The sequence below is a fragment of the Phyllobates terribilis genome, unplaced genomic scaffold (assembly GCF_046119375.1).
Source record: "Phyllobates terribilis strain yellow unplaced genomic scaffold, ASM4611937v1 Scaffold_9__5_contigs__length_417890890, whole genome shotgun sequence".
Taxonomy (NCBI): Eukaryota; Metazoa; Chordata; class Amphibia; order Anura; family Dendrobatidae; genus Phyllobates; species Phyllobates terribilis.
The window spans coordinates 347,014,900-347,028,146 of NW_027362769.1; positions in this window are offsets into that span (position 1 = coordinate 347,014,900).

The following is a 13,247-nucleotide window of genomic DNA, read 5'->3' on the forward strand; positions in this document are numbered from 1 at the left end:
CTCTGCACAGTTCTGCTCCTGGCACAATGACCTCTGCACAGTTCTGCACTTTTCACAATGACCTCTGCACAGTTCTGCTCCTTGCACAATGATCTCTGCACTGTTTCTGCTCCTTGCACAATGACCTCTGCACAGTTCTGCTCCTTGCACAATGATCTCTGCACAGTTTCTGCTCCTTGCACAATGATCTCTGCACAGTTCTGCTCCTTGCACAATGATCTCTGCACAGTTCTGCTCCTTGCACAATGACCTCTGCACAGTTCTGCTCCTTGCACAATGACCTCTGCACAGTTCTGCTCCTTGCACAATGACCTCTGCACATTTCTGCTCCTGCACAATGACCCTGCACAGTTCTGCCCCTTGCACAATGGACTCTGCACAGTTCTGCTCCTTGCACCAATGGCCTCTGCACAGTTCTGCTCCTTGCACAATGACCTCTGCACAGTTCTGCTCCTTGCACAATGACCTCTGCACAGTTCTGCTCCTGGCACAATGACCTCTGCACAGTTCTGCACTTTTCACAATGACCTCTGCACAGTTCTGCTCCTTGGCACAATGACCTCTGCACAGTTCTGCCCCTTTGCACAATGACCTCTGCACAGTTCTGCTCCTTGCACAATGATCTCTGCACTGTTCTGCTCCTTGCACAATGACCTCTGCACAGTTCTGCTCCTTGCACAATGATCTCTGCACAGTTCTGCTCCTTGCACAATGATCTCTGCACTGTTCTGCTCCTTGCACAATGACCTCTGCACAGTTCTGCTCCTTGCACAATGATCTCTGCACAGTTCTGCTCCTTGCACAATGATCCTCTGCACAGTTCTGCTCCTTGCACAATGATCTCTGCACAGTTCTGCTCCTTGCACAATGACCTCTGCACAGTTCTGCTCCTGGCACAATGATTCTGCACAGTTCTGCTCCTGGCACAATGACCTCTGCACAGTTCCTGCTCCTTGCACAATGACCTCTGCACAGTTCTGCTCCTTGCTACAATGACCTCCTGCTCCTGCACAATGACCTTTGCACAGTTCTGCTCCTGCACAATGACCTCTGCACAGTTCTGCTCCTTGCACAATGACCTCTGCACAGTTCTACTCCTGGCACAATGACCTCTGCACAATTCTGCTCCTTGCACAATGACCTCTGCACAGTTCTGCTCCTTGCACAATGACCTCTGCACAGTTCTGCTCCTTGCACAATGACCTCTGCACAGTTCTGCTCCTTGCACATGGCCTCTGCACAGTTCTGCTCCTGGGACAATGACCTCTGCACAATTCTGCTCCTTGCACAATGACCTCTGCAAAGTTCGGTTCCTGGCACAATGATCTCTGCACAGTTCTGCTCCTTGCACAATGACCTCTGCACAGTTCTGCTCCTTGCACAAGGACCTCTGCACAGTTACAATACTTTCACATAGAAGTAATTTCCTAGTCCCCATAATCATGTAAAAAATATATTTTCTTTATTTTGTGTTTGCAAGAACTTATCAAGGGGACCCAAACTACTGTTTTAAATTCTGTACGAGATAAAGGAAGAATAATTATGGAGCCTCCCATGACTAGCACTTGTATAGAGATGACCCGCAGATGAGGATCTGTGCTGGCAGAGTGGTCGCTCCTGCTTACTTTCAATTAGCTTTGATACCATTCACAAAAGGAAGACGCTGATCCCTGCTGGAGTTTTCCATCCCCTCTGAAAATGACAAGAGACTATGGCGCGGACTGTCAGATCCAATTACCGGGCTCGATTACAGAGAGTGACTCTCGCACTGTGATAATACCTCTGCACGGAATTGCTTCAAGTAACATGTCACACAAATGTGGTGAAGCCATCTGCTCCTCCGATGCCGTACATCATTCCCAATTATAGGGCTTTCTTATAAAAAAATGTGACAAGCGCAGCAGCTGCGAGGATCTGCTCCCCTGATTGTGAAATATTGTCCTTCTGTCGTGCGAGGTACTTGAGTTTTCAGGTTTCACCTGCTCCTCTATCAGTGTATCATGGATCTCCTGTGTAATGCAACCACATATAATCCAAATGCTTTTATTTTATTGTCAGAAACTTATTTTTATAGATGTGAGGGCTACATAGATGCCACTTATCTTTTCCTCGTCAGTCATAGATCACTTTTGTATAAAATTCTTTGTGAGCAGCCTGTGAAGCCATAGCGTACTTCCATGGCCTGCAGCGTCTCCAGACTTGTCTCCTATCATGCACTTCTGGGACATCAGTGGTTAGCATGCATCCTTCCATGGCCTGCAGTGTACCCGGACTTGTCTCCTATCGTGCACATCTGGGACATCATTGGTTGGCAAGTATTCCATGGCCTGCCGCATCTCGGGACTTGTCTCCCATTGAGCACATCTGGGACATCATTGGTTAGCAAGCATCCTTCCATGGCCTGCAGCGTCTCCGGACTTGTCTCCTATCATGCACATCTGGGACATCAGTGATTAGCAAGCATCCTTCCATGGCCTGCAGCATCTCTGGACTAGTCTCCCATTGAGCATATCTGGGACATCATTGGTTGGCAAGCATCCTTCCATGGCCTGCAGCGTCCCCGGACTTGTTTCCCATTGAGCATATCTGGGACATCAGTGATTAGCAAGCATCCTTCTATGGCCTGCAGGGTCCCCAGACTTGTCTCCCATCGAGCACATCTGGGACATCATTGGTTGGCAAGCATCCTTCCATGGCCTGCAGCATCTCCAAACTTGTCTCCCATCGAGGACATCTGGGACATCATTGGTTGCCAATTGTAAAGGGAGCTGCCAGAAGCAGATCTTGATGATTTGCCCAAGGTTGGGGCTGTACATATTTCCCTGCAGCGTCCATCACCCTTTTCTGAAACAGCACTTCATCAGGGAGCGGCACTGAGGTCACTTCTCGATCTTCTCTAGTGAACCAGGATGTCATAGAATCATAGAATGGTAGAGTTGGAAGGGACCTCCTGGGTCATCTGGTCCAACCCCCTGCTCAAAGCAGGATTCACTAAATCATCTCAGACAGATGTCTGTCCAGCCTCTGTTTGAAGACGTCCATTGAAGGGGAACTCACCACCTCTCGTGGCAGCCTGTTCCACTCATTAATCACCCTAACTGTCATAAAGTTTTTTCTAATATCTAATCTGTGTCTCCTCCCATTTAGTTTCATCCCATTGCTTCTAGTCTTTCCTTGTGCAAATGAGAATAAAGATGATCCTTCTACAATGTGACAGCCCTTGACATATTTGTAGACCGCTATTAAGTCTCCTCTCAGTCTTCTTTTTTGCAAGCTAAACATTCCCAAATCCTGCAACCGTTCCTCATAGGACATGGTTTGCAGACCAGTCACCATTCTGGTCGCTCTTCTCTGAACTTGCTCCAGTTTGTCTATGTCTTTTTTAAAATGTGGTGCCCAAAACTGTACACAGTATTCCAGATGAGGTCTGACCAAAGAGGAGTAAAGACCAATAATGACTTCACGTGATCTAGACTGTATGCTTCTGTTAATACATCCCAGAATTGTATTTGCCTTTTTTGCTGCTGCATCACACTGTTGACTCATGTTCAGTCTATGATCTATTAGTATACCTAAGTCTTTTTCACATGTACTGTTGCTTAGCTCTATTCCTCCCATTCTGTATATGCTTTTTTCATTTTTATTGCCCAGATGTAGTACTTTGCATTTTTCCCTGTTAAAAACCATTCTGTTGGTTGCTGCCCACTGCTCCAGTTTATTTAGGTCTTTTTGAATCCTCTCTCTCTCTTCTCTAGTATTAGCTATCCCTCCTAGCTTTGTGTCATCAGCAAATTTAATCAGTTTACCCTCAATTCCTTCATCTAAATCATTGATAAAGATGTTGAACAATACAGGTCCCAGGACGGAGCCCTGTGGTACCCCACTTGAGACATTCATCCAGCTGGATGTGAAGCCATTTACAACCACCCTTTGAGTCCGATCACTAAGCCAGTTATGAATCCACCTAACAGTTGCCTGGTCCATTGCATACTTGGTCATTTTTTCAATAAGGATGGTGTGAGATACTTTGTCAAATGCTTTGCTGAAGTCAAGATATACTATATCTACAGCATTTCCCTGATCCACCCAGTCAGTGATTCTGTCATAGAAGGAAATTAAGTTAGTCTGACATGACTTGTTAGTTATAAACCCATGCTGACTCTGGTTAATCACTTCATTCTTATCCAGGTACTTACATACATGTTGTTTAATAATTTGTTCAAAGATCTTTCCTGGTATAGAAGTCAGACTCACCGGCCTATAGTTCCCTGGGTCCACCTTCTTCCCCTTTTTGAAGATAGGAACAACATTTGCTCTTCTCCAGTCTTCTGGGACTTCTCCTGTTCTCCAAGAATTTTCAAAGATTATGGAGAGTGGTTCTAAAATTTCTTCTACGATCTCCTTCAGTACTCTGGGGTGTAATTCATCTGGACCTGGAGACTTGAACTCATTTATGTTAGCTAAATATTCCCTCACAATCTTTCTGTTTACAGATAACTTGGATTCTTCTATTCCTTTAAAAGGACAGTGAAGATCAGTTGATGTTACATTTTCTTTCTGAGAGAAAACAGATGCAAAATAGGAATTAAAAAGTTTGGCCTTCTCAACATCCTCTCTTACCATTTCTCCATTTTCATCCTGTAAAAATCCTATAGCATCTTTGACTTTTCTTTTACTTTTGACATATCCCCAAAATCCTTTTTTATTGCTTTTGACATCTCTTGCAAGCCTTAATTCATTGTCAGCTTTAGCTAACCTGATACATGCCCTGCAGGATCTGCAGACTGCATTATAATCTTCTTTAGATATGCCTCCCTCTTTCCATTTAATAAACATTTCTTTCTTTCTTTTTAGCATGTGTTTAAGTTCTGTGTTCATCCATCCTGGTTTCCTTAAATGCTTCCCATTCTTCCTACTTTTCGGGATTGTTAACGATTGTGCTTTGAGAATCTCATTTTTAAAAATTTCCCATCCTTCCTGGACATTTTTGTCCTTAAGGACATCCAGCCATTGGATCCCTCCTATTCTCTTTCTGAGTCTCTTAAAATCTGCCTTTCTAAAATCTAACCTTGAAGTTTGAGTCTTCACATGTCTTCCTCCTCTAGTTATCCAAAATTCTATAATAGCATGATCGCTGCCTCCTAGGGTCCCAGCCACTTTTACCTCCTCAACCATTTCCTCCTTGTTTATAAGGATTAGATCCAAAGTAGCAGATCCCCTTGTTTTCTCCCCTACCTTTTGGAAGATAAAGTTGTCAGCAAGAGAGGATAAGAATTTGCTTGACCTGTTAGTTTTACTTGAGAGAGATTCCCAACAAATGTCTGGATAGTTGAAATCTCCCATGACCACTACGTCATATTTTTTTGAGAACTTGGTCATTTGATACATAAAGAGTTCATCCATATCTTCAGCTTGCCCAGGTGGCCTGTAGTAAATGCCTACAATGGTGTCCTTTCCGTTGTTCTCTCCTTGTATTCTTACCCAAACAGTTTCCACAGAACTCCCAGTCTCTGAAGCTTCAATCTCTGTGCAGATATACGCTTTTCTAACATACAATGCGACACCTCCTCCTCGTTTATCAAGTCTGTTTCTTGCAAATAAGTTGTATCCTTTTAGCCTTTTATTCCAATCATGTGTATCGTCCCACCAAGTTTCAGTGATTCCAATGACATCATATTCCTTTTCCTGCATTAGTAGTTCTAATTCTCCTTGTTTGTTGCCCATGCTTTGTGCATTTGTATAAAAACATTTTAGTTTGTGATTGGTTTCTCTTCCTCCCATATTTTTATTATTTAAATAGTTTTGTCTTTGTTCTTCTTTTCCACTTCCAGTAGCAGAGATCTCAATAGTATTTGTCAGCTGTATGGCTTTTTCTGGCCTTTTGCTTCCCTTCCCACATTGTTCTAGTTTAAAGCTCTTCTGATGAGTGTAGCAAGGCGACTTCCAAATACATGTTTTCCAGTCTTCGTAAGGTGCACCCCATCTCTAGCAAGTAGTCCATCGTATAGGTAATTCATTCCGTGATCCAGAAATCCAAATCCTTGTTGACGGCACCATCGACGTAGCCAGTTGTTCACCTGTAGAATCTTATTCCACCTCATTGTTCCATGGCCATCCACTGGGAGGATGGATGAGAAGACCACCTGCGCTCCCAATTCTTTCACTTTCTTGCCCAAGTCTTCAAAGTCACTGCAGATGGTTTCCAGGTCCTTTCTTGCGGTGTCATTTGTCCCCACATGTATTAGCAGGAATGGGTAGTGATCTGTAGGTCTGAAGAGTCTTGATATCCTGTCAGACACATCTTTAATTTTTGCTCCTGGAAGACAGCACATTTCTCTTGAGGTTATGTCTGGTCTGCAGATAGCAGCCTCTGTTCCTCTTAACAGGGAATCCCCCATGACCACCACTCTCCGTTTTTTCTTCACAACATTCTTCTTTCTCCATCCAGGAGGATTCTGAGGGCTTACAAGGTTATTCATTGCTGGCAAAGTCTTATCTTGCTGTATTTCTTCATGGTTCTCCTGCGAGAGAGCCTGGTACTGGTTCCTGAGCAGTATGGGTGCTGACTGCCTCTCGATCCTCCTGCTTCTCTGGGTCACATGCTTCCATTCCTCTGTTTCGTCAGGTGCAGTTCGAATTTCTTCTCTTTCTGAATCATGAAGAGATAATTCTGCTCTGTCTAAGAACTCTTCACCTTCCTTAATGATTTTCAAGGTAGTTAACCTCTCTTCTAGATTTCGCAACTTTTCCTCCAACAGGGACACAAGCTTGCATTTCTGGCATGTGAAGTTTGGCTTTTCCACTGGCAAGTCTGTGAACATGTAGCAGGATATGCAGCTCACCAAATGGCTCCTGGACTCTTCCATGTTCTTACTGTTAATGTTCTGAAAACAGTGAAAAAAGCTTAAAAAAAAAAGCTTCAAAATGCGCGCGCCGGTAGGCGCGCGGTTTACCGATGTCCTCTTTTCAGCTCCAACAGCCAAAATCCAGTGTTCGTTGAGCTCACGGAGACTCTTCACTTACCCCAAAATGCAGTGGGAATATGCAAATTATCTCCTCAGGACTCCTCCCCTGGTTTACCGATGTCCTCTTTTCAGCTCCAACAGCCAAAATCCAGTGTTCGTTGAGCTCACGGAGACTCTTCACTTACCCCAAAATGCAGTGGGAATATGCAAATTATCTCCTCAGGACTCCTCCCCTGGTTTACCGATGTCCTCTTTTCAGCTCCAACAGCCAAAATCCAGTGTTCGTTGAGCTCACGGAGACTCTTCACTTACCCCAAAATGCAGTGGGAATATGCAAATTATCTCCTCAGGACTCCTCCCCTGGTTTACCGATGTCCTCTTTTCAGCTCCAACAGCCAAAATCCAGTGTTCGTTGAGCTCACGGAGACTCTTCACTTACCCCAAAATGCAGTGGGAATATGCAAATTATCTCCTCAGGACTCCTCCCCTGGTTTACTGATGTCCTCTTTTCAGCTCCAACAGCCAAAATCCAGTGTTCGTTGAGCTCACGGAGACTCTTCACTTACCCCAAAATGCAGTGGGAATATGCAAATTATCTCCTCAGGACTCCTCCCCTGGTTTACCGATGTCCTCTTTTCAGCTCCAACAGCCAAAATCCAGTGTTCGTTGAGCTCACGGAGACTCTTCACTTACCCCAAAATGCAGTGGGAATATGCAAATTATCTCCTCAGGACTCCTCCCCTGGTTTACCGATGTCCTCTTTTCAGCTCCAACAGCCAAAATCCAGTGTTCGTTGAGCTCACGGAGACTCTTCACTTACCCCAAAATGCAGTGGGAATATGCAAATTATCTCCTCAGGACTCCTCCCCTGGTTTACTGATGTCCTCTTTTCAGCTCCAACAGCCAAAATCCAGTGTTCTTTGAGCTCACGGAGACTCTTCACTTACCCCAAAATGCAGTGGGAATATGTCATTAAGGGACTGTGGTGACAGTAGCTGTGGTGACTGCAGCGCCGCCCCAATAATGTCCTGCTCCTGTAGGGGTGATAGACGCTGCAGGGAAGCGAGTGCAGCCCCAGCCTCTTGTGTCATCCTGTTTGATATTCCTCTGAAATGAAACGTCACAGAAAGTAAAAAAAACATAGGAAATAGCAAGATCGGGAGAAATGTATGCAATTTAATAAAGCTAAAAATAAAAGTACTTGGGGCTAACAGATGAACATTTATAAATTGCTTTATTTATTGGACCGCTCCTTTAACATGGTATAAAGTATATGGCACAGCCATGGGCACAACCAGTGTGCCCACCTCTGTTACTTTGTTTTGGATACAGTAAGTAAAGGTAGAAAGCTTGTAATGTATTTATGATCTAAGTATGGGTTGTGGGGTGCCAGTAAAGTTAAAGCATCCCTGACATTTCATGTGATTTTTCAGAATGAGGAAGGACACTATTTCTGCATTTTCACCATATACTATGCAGGCCATTTTTATTTTCAGTTGTCTCTGAGCTAGTGGATAGAGGCTAAGAGCTGTGTTGCCAACACGCACAGACATGAGGGGTTTCTGTTCTGTCTCTCTGTAGCACATGTGCAGAAGGAGGATATTATACAACAGTACTGAGCATTATAGCTGTGGATCTTTGCAGTGAGTAACAATACACAGTGTGAGTATGTGTGTGTTGTCGTCTTTCTCTTTCACTCTGCGCTCTATACCCATGTAGGCATCCTATTGGGATACTAATTAAGGGTGTGGTATCAAAAAAATAAGATCAAAGTTGATTTTAATCTAGACTGGCCCAGCTGAATAAAGCTAATGGGAGCTATAAAAATGACTATTAAGTATTAAGCATATCCTAAGGCTGTGAATGGCTATATATATATATATATATATATATATATATATATATATATATATATATATATATAAATACACTGCTCAAAAAAATAAAGGGAACACTCAAATAAGACATCCTAGATCTGAATGAATGAAATATTCTCATTGAATACTTTGTTCTGTGCAAAGTTGAATGTGCTGACAACAAAATCACACAAAAATCATCAATGAAAATCAAATTTATTAACCAATGGACGCCTGGATTTGGAGTCCCCCCCCCCCAAAAAATTAAAGTGGAAAAACACACTACAGGCTGATCCAACTTTGATGTAATGTCCTTAAAACAAGTCATAATGAGTCTCAGTATTGTGTGCACACTACAGGCTGATCCAACTTTGATGTAATGTCCTTAAAACAAGTCATAATGAGTCTCAGTATTGTGTGTGGCCTCCACGTGCCTGTATGACCTCCCTACAACGCCTGGGCATGCTCCTGATGAGGTTGCGGATGGTTTCCTGTGGGATCTCCTCCCAGACCTGGACTAAAGCATCCGCCAACTCCTGGACAGTCTGTGGTGCAACGTGACGTTGGTGGATGGAGTGAAACATTATGTCCCAGATGTGCTCAATCGGATTCAGATCTGGGGAATGGGCGGGCCAGTCCATAGCTTCAATGCCTTCATCTTGCAGGAACTGCTGACACACTCCAGCCACATGAGGTCTGGCATTGTCCTGCATTAGGAGGAACCCAGGGCCAACCGCACCAGAATATGGTCTCACAAGGGTTCTGAGGATCTCCTCTCGGTACCTAATGGCAGTCAGGCTACCTCTGGCGAGCACATGGAGGGCTGTGCTGCCCTCCAAAGAAATGCCACCCCACACCATTACTGACCCACTACCAAACCGGTCATGCTGAAGGATGTTGCAGGCAGCAGATCACTCTCCACGGCGTCTCCAGACTCTGTCACGTCTGTCACATGTGCTCAGTGTGAACCTGCTTTCATCTGTGAAGAGCACAGGGCACCAGTGGTGACTTTGACAATCCTGGTGTTCTGTGGCAAATGCCAAGCGTCCTGCACGGTGTTGGGCTGTGAGCACAACCCCCATCTGTGGACGTCGGGCCCTCATGCCATCCTCATGGAGTCGGTTTCTAACAGTTTGTGCAGACACATGCACATTTGTGGCCTGCTGGAGGTCATTTTGCAGGGCTCTGGCAGTGCTCCTCCTGTTCCTCCTTGCACAAAGGCGGAGGTAGCAGTCCTGCTGCTGGGTTGTTGCCCTCCTACAGCCCCCTCCATGTCTCCTGGTATACTGGCCTGTCTCCTGGTTGCGCATCCAGCCTCTGGACACTACGCTAACAGACACAGCAAACCTTCTTGCCACAGCTCCCATTGATGTGCCATCCTGGATGAGCTGCACTACCTGAGCAACTTCTGTGGGTTGTAGAGTGCGTCTCATGCTACCACGAGTGTGAAAGCGCAACCAACATTCAAAAGTGACCAAAACATCAGCCAGAAAGCATTGGTATTGAGATATGGTCTGTGGTCCCCACCTGCAGAACCACTCCTTTATTGAGGGTGTCTTGATAATTGCCAATAATTTCCATCTATTGTCTATTTCATTTGCACAACAGCATGTGAAATTGATTGTCAATCAGTGTTGCCTCCTAAGTGGACAGTTTGATTTCACAGAAGTTTGATTTACTTGGAATTATATTCTGTTCTTTAAGTGTGTGTGTGTGTGTGTATATATATATATATATATATATATATATATATATATATATATATATATTTTCTCCCAAATAAAATTATATTTTTATATATACTGTATATATATATATATATATATATATATATATATATATATATATATATACACAGTACAGACCAAAAGTTTGGACACACCTTCTCATTTAAAGATTTTTCTGTATTTTCATGACTATGAAAATTGTACATTCACACTGAAGGCATCAAAACTATGAATTAACACATGTGGAATTATATACTTAATAAAAAAGTGTGAAACCACTGAAAATATGTCTTATATTCTAGGTTCTTCAAAGTAGCCACCTTTTGCTTTGATGATTGCTTTGCATACTCTTGCCATTCTCTTGATGAGCTTCAAGAGGTAGTCACCGGAAATGGTCTTCCAACAATCTTGAAGGAGTTCCCAGAGATGCTTAGCACTTGTTGGCCCTTTTGCCTTCACTCTGCGGTCCAGCTCACCCCAAACCATCTCGATTGGGTTCAGGTCTGGTGACTGTGGAGGCCAGGTCATCTGGCGTAGCACCCCATCACTCTCCTTCTTGGTCAAATAGCCCTTACACAGCCTGGAGGTGTGTTTGGGGTCATTGTCCTGTTGAAAAATAAATGATGGTCCAACTAAATGCAAACCAGATGGAATAGCATGCCGCTGAAAGATGCTGTGGTAGCCATGCTGGTTCAGTATGCCTTCAATTTTGAATAAATCCCCAACAGTGTCACCAGCAAAGCACCCCCACACCATCACACCTCCTCCTCCATGCTTCACGGTGGGAACCAGGCATGTAGAGTCCATCCGTTCACCTTTTCTGCGTTGCACAAAGACACGGTGGTTGGAACCAAAGATCTCAAATTTGGACTCATCAGACCAAAGCACAGATTTCCACTGGTCTAATGTCCATTCCTTGTGTTCTTTAGCCCAAACAAGTCTCTTCTGCTTGTTGCCTGTCCTTAGCAGTGGTTTCCTAGCAGCTATTTTACCATGAAGGCCTGCTGCACAAAGGCTCCTCTTAACAGTTGTTGTAGAGATGTGTCTGCTGCTAGAACTCTGTGTGGCATTGACCTGGTCTCTAATCTGAGCTGGTGTTAACCTGTGATTTCTGAGGCTGGTGACTCGGATAAACTTATCCTCAGAAGCAGAGGTGACTCTTGGTCTTCCTTTCCTGGGGCGGTCCTCATGTGAGCCAGTTTCTTTGTAGCGCTTGATAGCTTTTGCAACTGCACTTGGGGACACTTTCAAAGTTTGCCCAATTTTTCGCACTGACTGACCTTCATTTCTTAAAGTAATGATGGCCACTCGTTTTTCTTTACTTAGCTGCTTTTTTCTTGCCATAATACAAATTCTAACAGTCTATTCAGTAGGACTATCAGCTGTGTATCCACCAGACTTCTGCACAACACAACTGATGGTCCCAACCCCATTTATAAGGCAAGAAATCCCACTTATTAAACCTGACAGGGCACACCTGTGAAGTGAAGACCATTTCCGGTGACCACCTCTTGAAGCTCATCAAGAGAATGCCAAGAATGTGCAAAGCAGTCATCAAAGCAAAAGGTGGCTACTTTGAAGAACCTAGAATATAAGACATATTTTCAGTTGTTTCACACTTTTTTGTTAAGTATATAATTCCACATGTGTTAATTCATAGTTTTGATGCCTTCAGTGTGAATGTACAATTTTCATAGTCATGAAAATACAGAAAAATCTTTAAATGAGAAGGTGTGTCCAAACTTTTGGTCTGTACTGTTTATATTATATATAAATATAATATATAATAATATATATATATATATATATATATATATATATATATATATATATATATATATAATCAGACCGGATACTGATAAGGTGACATTCTCGGTGCTATCAGATCTCCTCCTCTCTGCAGTATTCCTGTTTAACACTAGAGGGCACATTGTGTCTTTCTCATAACTGATTTATGATCTACTATGTTATTTGCAAGGGCCAAGTTTCATTAAAAAGGAAACGTATTACCAGAAAAAAAATGCTATTAAACAGCAGATATGGGGTTAATCTGCAGGTTAATAGCGTTATTAACCTGTCCGGCGCCCACACTTAGCCGAATGCTGCGGGGAGAAAATTAACTTTATTCCTCCCCCTGCAGCATTCTAGTTTCAGTCACGGGGGCAGCGCTGGCATTGACTGACCGCTGGCCCAAATGCAGAGCCAGTGTCAGTCAGGGCTTGGAGCACGGTTATAGCCGCCCCTCTCTATACTCAGAGCGGTGACTAAACCGTTGCCGCCACCGTGACTGAAACCGGAACGCTGCTGGGGGAAATAAAGTTAATTTTCTCCCCGCAGCGTTCAGCTAAGTGCAGGCACCGGGGCAGGTTAATAACGCTATTAACCTGCAAATTAACCCCATACCTGCAGGTTAATAGCGTTTTTTCTGGTGACAGGTTCCCTTTAAAGCTTTTTATAGCTTACAACATAAGTAGTAATTGCATACCTCCCAAGGGTATTAAAGGAATGGCCCCCCTGAACATACCTGTAAGCTGTCTTTTCTGGCTTCTGATTATGTATTTGTTTCCTTCTTACTGTATGATCTGTAAGATTTATTGCTATGTGGCCTATAAGATTTGTATATCTAATACGTTTCCATGTAAAAATGTAAATAAGAACTTAAAGGGCACTTTTTATCACATCCATTTATGGCAAATAGC